At 38.5% G+C, this 15,287-nt stretch overlaps 1 pseudogene; it reads right to left on the reverse strand.

Moving 5' to 3' along the window:
* Positions 1-361: 361 nt before the first annotated feature.
* LOC120857355 lies at positions 362-2,419 on the reverse strand (annotated as a pseudogene).
* Positions 2,420-15,287: the final 12,868 nt, after the last annotated feature.

Here is a 15,287-nt window from a genome sequence, read left to right on the forward strand (position 1 = left end):
CTTCACAGAACAAAGAGTTTTGTTAATGAGGCATGGAGGAATTTAAGATGACTATGATAGAAATTAAAGGGGAAAATTGAGGGTAACTATGGATAGGGAGGGCTTCCCTTGTGGCTCAGTTGGTAAAGAATCCGCCCACAATGCAGGAGACCTGAGCTCAATCCTTGGGTTGGGAAGATGCCCTGGAGAAGGGAAAGGCTACTCACTCCTGTATTCTGGTCTAGAGAATTCCATGGAGTCGAAGAGTCAGACAGGATTGAAGGACTTTCACTTTCACTTCAGGGATAGGGAAGCTACTATTGAACACACTGTTATTATTGAGTTATTATTGCTTTTCTTTATGTATAATGCAGTAACCTATTCACTTCTTTGAGAAAGAAAGAATCCTGTGTATCATATTCACAAAGGCATTTTTCACTTGTTAGTTCTGTAAAGTGTAGATAAAAGTGTTCAAAAGTGGTGCAACAGAGGTATTGGAGCACTGCAATTCCCTTGGAAAAAGATACTCTTTGTTTGACTGACGGTTTAGCATACATGAAGATGCAGCTGCCATAGTACAGAGTTATCACAACCATGTGAGAAGAACATGTTGAAAAAGCTTTTTCCCTCTGATTATTGGGAGGGATTTTTAGAATTGTTTTTGTGATATAAGTATATGATATTATCAATGTGACCACAAGTGTCACCAAAGCTGAGATGTATCCCATCATCTCAAAGATCTCTGTGTCTGAGCAGATCTGCAGGAGGGGAGTTTTGTCACAGTAGAAATGGTCAACAGTGTTGGAAGCACAGAAGTCAAGATTTAGGCCTAAGAAGAGTGGTGGAAAGATGACGAAGAATCTGGCAAGCCAGCTACAGAGACAAATTTAATGCAGATTTCATTGTTCATGATGGTTGTGTAATGCAGGTGCTTACAGATGGCATATAGTGGTCATAAGACATAGCTGCTAGCAAATAAAACTCAGATGCTCCAATAAGGAAAGCAAAGAACACTTCAGCTGCACAACTATTATAAGAAATTGTTTTGTCCCCAGTTGCCATGGTAGCCAGCAATTTAGGGATGCATGTAGTAGTATCAGTTCAGTTCAGTTCAGTTCAGTCCCTCAGTTGTGTCCGATTCTTTGCGACCCCATGAATCGCAGCAGGCCAGGCCTCCCTGTCCATTACCAACTCCCAGAGTTCACTCAGATTCATGTCCATCGTGTCAGTGATGCCATCCAGCCATCTCATCCTCTGTCGTCCCCTTCTCCTCCTGCCCCCAATCCCTCCCAGCATCAGAGTCTTTTCCAATGAGTCAGCTCTTCGCATGAGGTGGCCAAAGTACTGGTTTCAGCTTTAGCATCATTCCTTCCAAAGAAATCGCAGGGTTGATCTCCTTCAGAATGGACTGGTTGGATCTCCTTGCAGTCCAAGGGACTTGCAAGAGTCTTCTCCAACACCACAGTTCAAAAGCATCAATTCTTCGGTGCTCAGCCTTCTTCACAGTCCAACTCTCACATCCATACATGACTACTGGAAAAATCGTAACCTGGACTAGACGGATCTTAGTCGGCAAAGTAATGTCTCTGCTTTTGAATATACTATCTAGGTTGGTCATAACTTTTCTTCCAAGGAGTAAGCATCTTTTGATTTCATGGCTACAATCACCATCTGCAGTGATTTTGGAGCCCCCCAAAATAAAGTCTGACACTGTTTCCACTGTTTCCCCATCCATTTCCCATGAAGTGATGGGACTGGATGCCATGATCTTTGTTTTCTGAATGTTGAGCATTAAGCCAACTTTTTCACTCTCCTCTTTCACTTTCATCAAGAAGCTTTTGAGTTCCTCTTCACTTTCTGCCATAAGGGTGGTGTCATCTGCATATCTGAGGTTATTGATATTTCTCCCAAAAATCTTGATTCCAGCTTGTGTGTCTTCCAGTCCAGCATTTCTCATGATGTACTCTGCATATAAGTTAAATAAGCAGGGTGACAATATACAGCCTTGATGTACTCCTTTTCCTATTTGGAGCCAGTCTGTTGTTCCATGTCCAGTTCTAACTGTTGCTTCCTTACCTGCATACAGATTTCTCAAGAGACAGGTCAGGTGGTCTGGTATTCCCATCTCTTTCAGAATTGTCCACAGTTTATTGTGATCCACACAGTCAAAGGCTTTGGCATAGTCAATAAAGCAGAAATAGGAGTTTTTCTGGAACTCTCTTGCTTTTTAGGATACTTCTAAGAGAGAAAAATTCTGGAGGAAAAAATACATTGGGGTCTTGAGGTGAGGATCCACCAGGGTAAGTGTGATGATGATCTAATTGCCAGTGATACTTAGTAAGTAAGTGAGAAGTAAGAAGATGAACAATACAATTTTCAATCGTGGGTCATCAGTCAAACCTGCTAGAATAAACACTGGCACTCGTGTATGGTTTCCCATCGTTGTCCTCTACTTTTCCAGGTCTTCATAGTATAAAAGAAAGAAAGAAAATCATGATCCCAAAGGAAAAGTAACAGTGATAAATAGTGTTTAACGTAAAGTTAAGCAAAATGATGTTTCAGCTAGAAGAACACTATGCTCATTTTTGTTTTAAAGATGGTTACATCAGGAAGAAAAATAGTTTGCATTTCCAGAGTATCTGGACAGAGAATTCAATCTTTAATTTGCAGTTCTGCTAAAAATAATCTATACAATAATTGTAATTCTTTACTTTTTATGTGAAAAAATTAGAGGAATATTAGACTTTAAATCCATGGAAAAACATTTCTCTCTTGATAATCTACCAGAGTATTGATGACTTTCTTTTCTTGTTCAATTAAAGAAATATGCATACTAGAACCAAAATTTAATTGCTATGAAAAGTATATCATCTCCTTCTCAAAGTCTTCCAAAAGATTGAAAAGGAAAGAACATTCCCAAAGTCATTCTATAAAGCCACCATCATTCTGATACCAAAACCAAACAAAGACACTACCAAAAAGAAATATCTTTGATGAATATAGATGCAAAAATTCTCAACAAAATATTAGCAAAATGAATCCAACAACACATAAAAAATGTCATACACCACAATCAAGTTGAGTTCATCACTAGGTAACAAGGATGGCTCAACATATACAAATCAATCAATGTAATACACCATGTTAACAAAAGAAATAATAAAAACCATATGATCATTTCAGTAAATGCAGAAGAAACATTTGATAAAATTCAATTGCCCTTTGTGATAGAAACTCTTACCAAAGTGAGTATAGAGGGTACATATCTCAACATAATAAATGCTATTTATGAGAAACCTACAGCCAACATAATACTGAATAGTGAAAAGTTGATAGTTGAAAGCCTTCCTGCTAAAATTTGGATCAAAACAAGGATGCCCACTCTCACCACTTCTATTCAATGTAGTATTGGAAGCCCAGTCAGAGCACTCACACAAGAAAAAGAAGCAACAATTATCCAAATTTGAAGGGAAGGGGTAAAATTGTCATTAGATGCAGATGACACGATACTGTATATAGAAAACCCTAAACTATTAGAACTGAACTATTAGAACTGAAGGACTTCCCTGGTAGCTCAGCAGGTAAAGAATCCACCTGCAATGCAGGAGACCCTGGTTCTATTCCTGGGTTGGGAAGGTCTCCTGAGAAGCGATAAGCTACCCACTTCAGTACTCTTGGGCTTCCCTGGTGGCTCACATGGTAAAAAATCCACCTGCAATGAGGGAGACCTGGGTTTGATCCGTGGGTTGGGAAGAGCCCTTGTAGAAGGGAATGGCGACCCACCCCAGTATTCTTGCCTGGAGAATCACCATAAACAGATGGGCTACAGTCCATGGAGTTGCGAAGAGTCAGACATGACTGAGCAACTAGGCACTGCACAGCATCGCAAAAACTATTAGAAATGAAAAAATATTAGAACTAAAAAATGAATTCAGCAAGATAGCAGGATACAAGATTAACATACAGAAATCAGCTGCATTTCTTTATGCTGACAATGAAATATCAGAGAGTGTAAAAATCAATCCTTTTTAAGAAAAAAAAAAAAATTGAAGGTGCTCAGTCTTGTCTGACTTTGGCATCAGGTGACCAAAGACCTTATAGGCTTTTTTACAGCAAAGGAGACTGCAAACAAAATGAAGAAACAACTATTGACTGGGAGGAAATATTTGCAAATGATGTGACTGACAAATACTTACCAAAATATACAAATAGCTCATGCAACTAAACAACAACAACAAAAAGTAACCCAATTGAAAATAGGCAGAAGTCCTTAATAGACATTTCTGCAAGGTAGTTATACAGAGGGCCAACAGACATGAAAAGATGCTCAATATCACTAATCACCAGAGAAATGCAAATTAAAACTATAATGAGGTACCATCTCACACAGGTCAGAATGGCCATCATTGAAATGTCCATAAATAACAAATGCTGGAGAGGATGTGGAGAAAATGGAACCCTTCTACACCATTAGTGGGGATGTAAATTGGTACAGCCCATATGAAAAACAGTATGAATGTTCCTCAGAAAACTAGTGTTGCCATATAATCTGGCAATCTCACTCCTGGGCATATAGATTAGTTGGGGAAAATGAAAATTCTAATTAGAGAAGATACATGCCCTCTAATGTTCATGGTAGCACTGTTTGCAATAGTCAAGACATGGAAATAACCAAGGTGACAATCAACAGACGAATGGATAAAGAAGATATTATATATACATATATATATACACACATATATATATAATGGAATAGTACTCAGTCATAAAAAAAGAATGAAATATTGTCATTTGCAGCAACAAGATGGACTTAGAGATGATCATACTTAAATGAAATGTCAGAAATAGAAAGACAAATACCATATGGTGTCACTTATGTGGAGTCTAAAATATGTTACAAATGAACTTATTTCCAGCAGACATAGAGAACAGATTTGTGGTTGCCAAGAGTGAGAGGAAGTGAGGGTGGGATGAATCAGAAATTTGAGATTAGCAGATGCAACTAATATACAACATACAACAAACAAGATCCTACTGTATAACACAGAGAACTATATTCAATATCTTGTGCTAAATTATAATGGGAAAGAAGAAAAAGAATGTATAATATATACTAATATATACATTAAATTATAATAGCCAAGACATGGTTGTTCAGGCTTTGACAGGTAGAAAATTGGAAATCAGTATTAAAATTGAAAAAATGTATTTTCCAGTTTTTCTCATAAAAGTACAACATCTTGTACAAGTAATTATAGGACAAATTATAGTGTATTTCTTTTACAGAATAAAAGACTAATGGTATCTCTAAGAAAAATTTCCTGTCTCAATATTTTCACCATCAAACACATAAAATGATTAAGGTTTGATGATGGTCACTAGATTAAAGCTTTTCTGTATTGAGGATGTAATTATTATTTCCAACCTCTAAAACACACATTATTATTTAAAAAGCATGTATATAGATAAAAATAACATAAAAGGACAAATAAAAGTTGTTTCCAATAGTAGCTAAAGGAGTTTGTGGGAAGAGTCTATAATAAAAAATATCTGCCAAAATCATGTTAATAATGTAGACAGATATGGGTAAAAAAGATATGATTTTTTTCATAGACATTCTTTTTATATTCACATAATTATAGAGCAAGCTACTATAAAGTTGTCTTCATTAACAGACACAATTCAGTGGAAACAATTGTAGACATATGTATATATAAAACACTTAAATCAGAATTTTACTGTGTCAAATCATTTCTTGTTTGAACTTCAATAATCACACACACCATCTAATCCCAATATACAGTGTAAAAGAATTACAAGGCTCACATTACAAAACCATTAGATGCTGGCCCTATGAATGCGATGATGTCTAGTTGTGTTAGACATTGTGAAGATCAGATAAGTTTTAAAGGAAACTTTTTTTAGTACTAAATTACCACTCTATTCCATATGTTTTCTTTTACCATTTTCCCTAAATCAAACTGTGAGAGGTTTAGTAAAATCAAGTTAATACTTACGGTAAAAATAGACCAAAAGTAGTCATGTACACCTGTGGCGGATTCATGTTGATGTATGGCAAAACCAATACAGTACTGTAAAGTAAAATCAAAATAAAATAAAAAATGTATCTGAAAGAAAATATGGTTTTTGAATTTTATTTTTGTGCTCAGGTGCTCAGCCATGTCCAACTCTATGGCCAGACGAACTGTAGCCCTCCACATTCCTGTCCATGGAGTTTTCCAGGCATGAATACTGGAGCAGGTTGCCAGTTCCTACTCCAGGGAATCTTCCTGATCCATGGATCAAGACTGCGTCTCTTGGATCTCCTGCGTTGGTACATGGATTCTTTACTTCTAGTGCCACCTTTTAGACATATCAATTCTTTTCATCTGTTTGGACTCAAGTAGTCTGCCAAAAACACTTAAAAACTCAAATATTTTTTCAGAGAAGATATATACACATTTATTCATAAAAAATCTCTGCCTCAATATTTAATTTTTTAAATCATCTTACTGAACAGAGAATGCTGATATTTTATTCTTCTCTGAGTGGATCTCACTCCACTCCTCAGTGAATGATTGTTTTTTATAATCTATTTTTGGCAACTTTGTAAATGCGAATACTTTGTAATTAAAGCTTATTTTCAGATTTTTTGACTAGTGTATTGCATTTGCCCATTACAATTTGCTCATATATGTATTGAATATATTTCTAAGTATTACCTACTATGCCATATAAAATTATTCAACACTTGATCCCATGGAGTATTTATACTTTCTGTGCCCTGAAGGAAAATAACTAATAATTATGAAGAAATCTTATGAGGATATGAAATATAAGAAACCCATTCCCAAAGGATCACAAATTTATGTTATACAAGAGTTCTCTCCATGCACTAAATATTTTACAAAATATAATTATATATATATTTTTTCTTTTTTTATGCTACTTTAAACTATGTCTCCAGAGAATTCAGTTTTGATTCCTCTAATATGTTTGCCCTCCCACACATTCATGTTTTGGAATCCTAAATACATAGATAATGTTTTGGAAACAGAAAAAGGAAAAAAAAATCATTCTCATTGGTAATAAAAAGTGACCATGTAAAACAGTGTAAGAATTTAGCCTGTCATAGAAAAGAACTGTACCTCATACTGAATGCACCATTATTAATTCTCTAGACATTTCGTGTTCTGTATGCAATTCCATTTCTATTCTAAAAGCTTCCTTTCATTAGTGTTTGTGTTATTTTTTATTGAGTCTTAAATTGATATTTCCTAATAACTAAACATTCTCCACTACTTCTGTGTTAATGGAATATTTATTTATGTCTCTTGCCAGAGTTCCTTGCAACTTGTGGCCCAGTGAATAAATTCTGTCCGAAGAATGTAAATCGAGATACTTTGTGCAAATTCCAGGAATATTCTTTGATAAACAGTGTTCTCCCTTTTCCTCCTCTCTAGCCTACCTCAATGTTGTTATGCAGATGTAATGGCTAGCTATTTGGCACATTGATGATGAGTAATTACAGTAGGAATGGTGAATAAACAAAATATTAATAGAGCTCATCAGCTTCCTGACAGCATTTCAGGGATATTAGCTTAGAAACTCAAAGACTTCATTGAATATTTTCATCCTACCAGTCTGAACATTTAAAAGGGACAAAAATGAATTTTTGTTTTGTTTTGTCTAAACTGCTGTAATATTTGTCCTTCTCATACCCTACAGTTCTAAACCAATTTGACATCTGTTGAAAAGTCCCATACATAATTTATACTGTTGACAGCTTCTTGGAGAGCAAATGTGTTAATGTAAAATACTCTTTGTTTTATTTTATCTGAAAATATTTTATTTTATTTCCCCTTCATTTTTGAAGAGTAGTTTCACTGTACAGAATTCTGGGTTGGCAATTGTTTTTTTCTTTCAGAATTCTATAAAGATTACCTTTTGTTTTCTGGCCTCCAGTGTTTGTGAAGAAATTAGAAATTTTTTATGCAATTATTCCCCAGTGTTCATAGTATGTAATTAGTCTTTCTTTTCTAGCCACATTAAATATTTTCTCATTATCTTTGGTGTTTAGTAGTTGGATCATGAGATGCTAGGTTTTTTATTATACTTGGGATTAGTTTGACTTTTGATTATGTAAATGTATGCTGTTCTTCAAATGCAGGAACTTTGAAGCCATTGGTTCTTCAAAATTATTACATGTTCAAGTTACCCATTCAGTTCAGTTCAGTCACTCAGTCATGTCCGACTCTTTGCGACCCCATGAATTGCAGCACGCCAGGCCTCCCTGTCCATCACCAACTCCTGGAGTTCACCCAAACCCATGTCCATCGGGTCAGTGATGCCATCCAACCATCTCATCCTCTGTCGGCCCCTTCTCCTCCTGCCCTCAATCTTTCCCAGCATCAGGGTCTTTTCCAGTGAGTCAGCTCTTCGCATCAGGTGGCCAAAGTATTGGAGTTTCAGCTTCAACATCAGTCCTTCCAATGAACACCCGGGACCCATCTCCTTTAAGATGGACTGGTGGATCTCCTTGCAGTCCAAGGGACTCTCAAGAGTCTTCTCCAACACCACAGTTCAAACGCATCAATTCTTTGGTGCTCAGCCTTCTTTATAGTCCAACTCTCACATCCATACATGACCATTGGAAAAACCATAGCCTTGACTAGACGGAACTTTGTTGGCAAAGTAATGTCTCTGCTTTTTAATCTGTGTAGGTTGGTGATAACTTTTCTTCCAAGGAGTAAGTGTCTTTTAATTTCATGGCTGCAATCACCATCTGCAGTGATTTTGGAGCCGAGAAAAATAAAGTCAGTCACTGTTGCCACTGTTTCCCCATCTATTTGCCATGAAGTGATGGGACCAGATGCCATGATCTTAGTTTTCTGAATGTTGAGCTTTAAGCCAACTTCAGGGAAGGCATTGTATAAATTTCTATAACTTCACTGACAATATTGTCCTAGTTTCTCCTTAAAACTGTTGAATAAAGCAAAAAAAAAAAAAAGGAAGTAATATAAGAAGGGAAAGGAAGAGAGAAAATGAAATGATTAAAGTAAAGAGGAAGAAAATAGGGAGTGAAGGAGGGAGAACAATGACACAGACAGGAATTTGAAGGTAATCTAAGTTGGATCTCAGAATATTACCATTCATACTTTTAATATTGATGTTGGATTTGTAATTAATTTTACTAAAGTTCAACTAATAGAATTGGTGCTAATTAGAAGGTTCATCTATTTCTGCTTTATTGACTATGCAAAGCCTTTGATTGTGTGGATCACAATAAACTGTGGAAAATTCTGACAGATGGGAATACCAGACCACCTGACCTGCCTCTTGAGAAATCTGTATGCAGGCCAGGAAGCAACAGTTAGAACTAGACATGGAACAACAGACTGGTTCCAAAGAGGAGAAGGAGTACGTCAAGGCTGTATATTTTTACCCTGCTTATTTAACTTCTATGCAGAGTACATCATGAGAAATGCTGGACTGGAAGACACACAAGCTGGAACCAAGATTGTGAGGAGAAATAGCAATAACCTCAGATATGCAGATGACACCACCCTTATGGCAGAAAGTGAAGAGGAGCTAAAACGCCTCTTGATGAAAGGGAAAGAGGAGAGTGAAAAAGTTGGCCTAAAGCTCAACATTCAGAAAACAAAGATCATGGCATCTGTCCCATCACTTCGTGGGAAATAGATGGGGAAACGGTGGAAACAGTGTCAGACTTAATTTTGGGGGGCTCCAAAATCACTGCAGATGGTGACTGCAGGCATGAAATTAAAAGACACTTACTCCTTGGAAGAAAAGTTATGACCAACCTAGATAGTATATTCAAAAGCAGAGATATTACTTTGCCGACTAAGGTCCGTCTAGTCAAGGCTATGGTTTTTCCAGTAGTCATGTATGGATGTGAGAGTTGGACTTTGAAGAAGGCTGAGCGCCGAAGAATTGATGCTTTTGAACTGTGGTGTTGGAGAAGACTCTTGCAAGTCCCCTGGACTGCAAGGAGATCCAACCAGTCCATTCTGAAGGAGATCAGCCCTGGGATTTCTTTGGAAGAAATGATGCTAAAGCTGAAACTCCAGTACTTTGGCCACCTCATGCAAAGAGTTGACTCACTGGAAAAGACTCTGATGCTGGGAGGGATTGGGGGCAGGAGAAGGGGACGACAGAGGATGAGATGGCTGGATGGCATCACTGACTCGATGGACGTGAATCTGAGTGAACTCCGGGAGTTGATGATGGACAGGGAGGCCTCACGTGCTGAGATTCATGGGGTCGCAAAGAATCGGACACGACTGAGTGACTGAACTGACTGAACTGAGAAGGTTCATCAGGTTAGCAAAAATGAAAGTGAAAAGTGAAAGGATTAATTGCTCAGTGATGTCAGACTCTTTGCTGCCCCATGTGTTGTAGCCCATCCAGGTCCTCTGTCCATGGAATTCTCCAGTCAAGAATATTGGAATAGTCAAAGATTCAGTTCAGTTCAGTCGCTCAGTCGTGTCCGACTCTTTGTGACCCCATGAACCGCAGCATGCCAGGCCTCCCTGTTCATCATCATCTCCCAGAGTTCACTCAGACTCACGTCCATCGAGTCCGTGATGCCATCCAGCCATCTCATCCTCTGTCATCCCCTTCTCCTCCTGCCCCCAATCCCTCCCAGCATCAGAGTCTTTTCCAATGAGTCAACTCTTCACATAAGGTGGCCAAAGTACTGGCGTTTCAGCTTTAGCATCATTCCTTCCAAAGAAATGCCAGGGTTGATCTCCTTCAGAATGGACTGGTTGGATCTCCTTGCAGTCCAAGGGACTCTCAAGAGTCTTCTCCAACACCACAGTTCAAAAGCATCAATTCTTCCGTGCTCAGCCTTCTTCACAGTCCAACTCTCACATCCATACATGACCACAGGAAAAACCATAGCCTTGACTAGACGGACCTTAGTTGGCAAAGTAATGTCTCTGCTTTTGAATATACTATCTAGGTTGATGATAACTTTTCTTCCAAGGAGTAAATGTCTTTTAATTTCATGGCTGCAGTCACCATCTGCAGTGGTTTTGGAGCCCCCCAAAATAAAGTCTGACACTGTTTCCACTGTTTCCCCATCTATTTCCCATGAAGTGATGGGACCAGATGCCATGATCTTCATTTTCTGAATGTTGAACTTTAAGCCAACTTTTTCACTCTCCTTTTTCACTTTTTTCAAGAGGCTTTTTAGTTCCTCTTAACTTTCTGCCATAAGTGTGGTGTCATCTGTATATCTGAGGTTATTGATATTTCTCCCGGCAATCTTGATTCCAGCTTGTGTTTCTTCCAGTCCAGTGTTTCTCATGATGTACTCTGCATAGAAATTAAATAAGCAGGGTAACAATATACAGCCTTGACATACTCCTTTTCCTATTTGGAATCAGTCTGTTGTTCCATGTCCTGTTCTAACTGTTGTTTCCTGACCTGCGTACAGATTTCTCAAGAGGCAGATTAGGTGGTCTGGTATTCCCATCTCTTTCAGAATGCTAGTAAAGTAATGCTCAAAATTCTCCAAGCCAGGCTTCAGCAATACGTGAACTGTGAACTCCCTGAAGTTCAAGCTGGTTTTAGAAAAGGCAGAGGAACCAGAGATCAAATTGCCAACATCCGCTGGATCATGGAAAAAGCAAGAGAGTTCCAGAAAAACATCTATTTCTGCTTTATTGACTATGCCAAAGTCAAAGGTAATTATACCTTTATCTTATCTTCAATAGTCTTCTTTTCTTGATGTATAACTGAGTTTCTTACCTGTATATCATTTGCCTTTTTCCTAAAGAACTTTGTTTCACAGAGCAAGTCTGTTGCAAATGGATTCTCTGTTTTTATTTCTTTTAGCCCACTTGAGCTGCTATAACAAAATATTATATATTGATTGGCTTAAACAACAAACATGTATTTCTCAAAATCCCAGAGGCTGAAAAGTGTAAGATCTAGGTGCTGCAATTTGGTGTCTGTGGGGTTTTGCAGGTGGCTCAATAGGTAAAGAATCCGCCTGCTAATGGAGGAGTTGCAGGAGACTCAGGTTCAATCACTGGGTCAGGAAGATCCCCTAGAGTAGGAAATGGCAGTTCACTCCTGTATTCTTGCTTGGAAAATCTCCTGGACAGAGGAGCCTGGTTCGCTACAGCCCATAAGGTCGCAAAGACCTGGCCATGACTGAGAACAGCACAGGACAAGGAGTCCCTGCTACATATTAATAGATTTAATAGTCTTTCCACCATGTCCTCACATGGCAGAATGGATCAAGGATGCTCTCCGGGGCCTCTTTAAAAGGGCCCTAGTCCCATTTATGAAGGTCTCTCCTTATAAGCATCACGTTTAAGCCCCACTTCAAATGTCATTCCACTTGTTATTCGGTTTCAACATATGAATTTTGTTTTTGTTGTTCAGTCACTAGGTTCTGTCTGACCCTGTGGCCAGGTGACACAAACAGTCCAGTCTGCGGCAGTTTCTCTCAGCAAGCTTTTATTTATTCTTCACCTTTGAAGGATGTTTTATCTGAGTACTTATTTCTTTCAAAAATTTAAGTAGTTCACTCTGCTCTTCTTACTTTCAGTTTCTGATGAGAAACTTTAATTCCTATCCAATTTCTCTTTAGAGATTTTTTTTTCTGGCTTTTTTTCAAGATTTTTCTTTGCCTCCAGTTTTTTGCAGTTTGAATATGTTATGACTAAGTGTAGTTTTATTTATTTAGTTAGTTTTGGTGGAGGGTGTCATAGAGGAAGTGAGAAGTGTTTATCCTGTTTGGTCTTGTCTTAAATTCCTAGATCTGAGATTTTGTGTTTGACATTAATGTTGAAAAGTTCTCAGTCATTGTCACTTCAAATATTTCTCTGGCTCTGTTTTTTCTTTGTTCTCCTAGTTTTCCAATCAAACATGTGTCACATGTTTTGAAGTTGTCCATTATTTCTTAGATGCTGGGCCTTTTTTTTTTTTTTTTTTGCTTCTTTGTTTTTATCCTTTTTCTCTTTGTTTCAGTTTAGGGATTTTCCATTGACTTATCTTCAAGCTTGCTAAATTTTTCCTTGGCTATGTGTAGGAGACAGGAAGAAGAAAAGAAAAGCAGTCCCTGGCAAGGGCTGCAAAAGAAATTTATAATTATTGATAAACTTGATGCTATGAGGCATGAGACTCTTGGAACAAGTCCAGAGGGAACAGTTTATAATCTTGAAAACAAGATATGATCCTGGGGTCAGAAATCTGACTCCAGACTGTTTCTCAACTGGCGTCTCAGAGTCACATGTTTTATGTATCTGGTGGAAAAATCTATAGATAAGAATATTAGTCTTAGTTACTGATTTATTATTGATTACTGTTTCCTAATTACTCAATGGTTAATGATCATTTTGTTCTTTGGCCCTGAACACCACATGAGTTATAGTTTAACTCCCCACATATTCTTTCATTCACAGCTGAAAGTGTAATCAAGCTGGCTTGGATTCAGTTTCAGCACCTTCACCTTGGAGCAGTGTTGGTCCCCTGGTCCTCGCTTTTCTCTGAATTCTTGTGTCTCGTTTCTCCTTCTCTTGCGATATTGCAATTTTGGAAAACCTGCTTGTTGAGCTAGTCTTGACAGCTATGTTCAGTCTACTAATAAGTTAATAAAAAGCATTCTTTATTTTCACTATGTGTGTATGTGTTTGTTAAGTCACTGCAGTCTGCAACACTTTGGACCATAGCCTGCCAGGTTCCTCTAATCCACGCAAGAGTACTGGCATGGGTTGCTATGTCCTCCTCCAGGGGATCTCGACCCAGGGATTGAACCCACGTCTCATGTCTCCTGCATTGGCAGGCTGGCTCTTTACCACTAGTGCCACCTGGGAAGCCCTATTTTCACTATACTTTTTTCCAATACTGACATTTTTTTTCTTTCTTTCTTTTTTTTTTTTTAAATATTGTATTGGCTTTGCCATACATCAATACGAAGACCCCACAGATATACACGTGTTCACCATCCTGAATCCCTCTCCCTCCTCCCACTGTGTACCGTCTATCTGGGTCTTCTCAGTGCACCAGCCCCAAGCATCCAATATCATGCATTGAACCTGAACTGGCAATTTGTTTCATATATGATATTATACATGTTTCAGTGCCATTCTCCCAAATCATCCCACCTTCTCCCTCTCCCACAGAGTCCAAAAGACTGTTCTATACATCTGTGTCTCTTTTGCTGTCTCACATACAGGGTTATGGTCACCATCTTTCTATATATATATATATGCGTTCAAATCAGTTCAGTTCAGTCGCTCAGTCGTGTCCGATTCTTTGCGACCCCGTGAATCGCAGCACGCCAGGCCTTCCTGTCCATCAGCAACTCCCGGAGTTCACTCAGACTCATGTCCATCGAGTCAGTGATGCCATCCAGCCATCTCATCCTCTGTCATCCCCTTCTCCTCCTGCCCCCAATCCCTCCCAGCATCAGAATCTTTTCCAGTGAGTCAACTCTTCGCATGAGGTGGCCAAAGTACTGGAGTTTCAGCTTTAGCATCAGTCCTTCCAAAGAAATCCCAGGGTTGATCTCCTTCAGAATGGACTGGTTGGATCTCCTTGCAGTCCAAGGGCCTCTCAAGAGTCTTCTCTGACACCACAGTTCAAAAGTATCAATTCTTCGGCCCTCAGCCTTCTTCACAGTCCAACTCTCACATCCATACATGACCACAGGAAAAACCATAGCCTTGACTAGATGGACCTTAGTTGGCAAAGTAATGTCTGTGCTTTTGAACATGCTATCTAGATTGATGATAACTTTTCTTCCAAGGAGTAAGTGTCTTTTAATTTCATGGCTGTAGTCATCATCTGCAGTGATTTTGGAGCCCCCCAAAATAAAGTCTGACACTGTTTCCACTGTTTCCCCATCTATTTCCCCTATTTCCCCATCTATTTCCCATGAAGTGATGGGACCAGATGCCATGGTCTTCGTTTTCTGAATGTTGAGCTTTAGCCAACTTTTTTACTCTCCTCTTTCACTTTTTTCAAGAGGCTTTTTAGTTCCCCTTCACTTTCTGCCGTAAGGGTAGTGTCATCTGCATATCTGACGTTATTGATATTTCTCCCGCAATCTCGATTCCAGCTTGTGTGTCTTCCAGTCGAGCATTTCTCATGATGTACTCTGCATATAAGTTAAATAAGCAGGGTGACAATATACAGCCTTGATGTACTCCTTTTCCTATTTGGAACCAGTCTGTTGTTTCATGTCCAGTTCTAACTGTAGCTTCCTGATCTGCATACAGATTTCTCAAGAGGCAGGTCAGGTCGTCTGGTATTCCCATCTCTTTCAG

This window comes from Oryx dammah, unplaced genomic scaffold (genome assembly GCF_014754425.2).
Source record: "Oryx dammah isolate SB20612 unplaced genomic scaffold, SCBI_Odam_1.1 HiC_scaffold_29, whole genome shotgun sequence".
NCBI lineage: Eukaryota > Metazoa > Chordata > Mammalia > Artiodactyla > Bovidae > Oryx > Oryx dammah.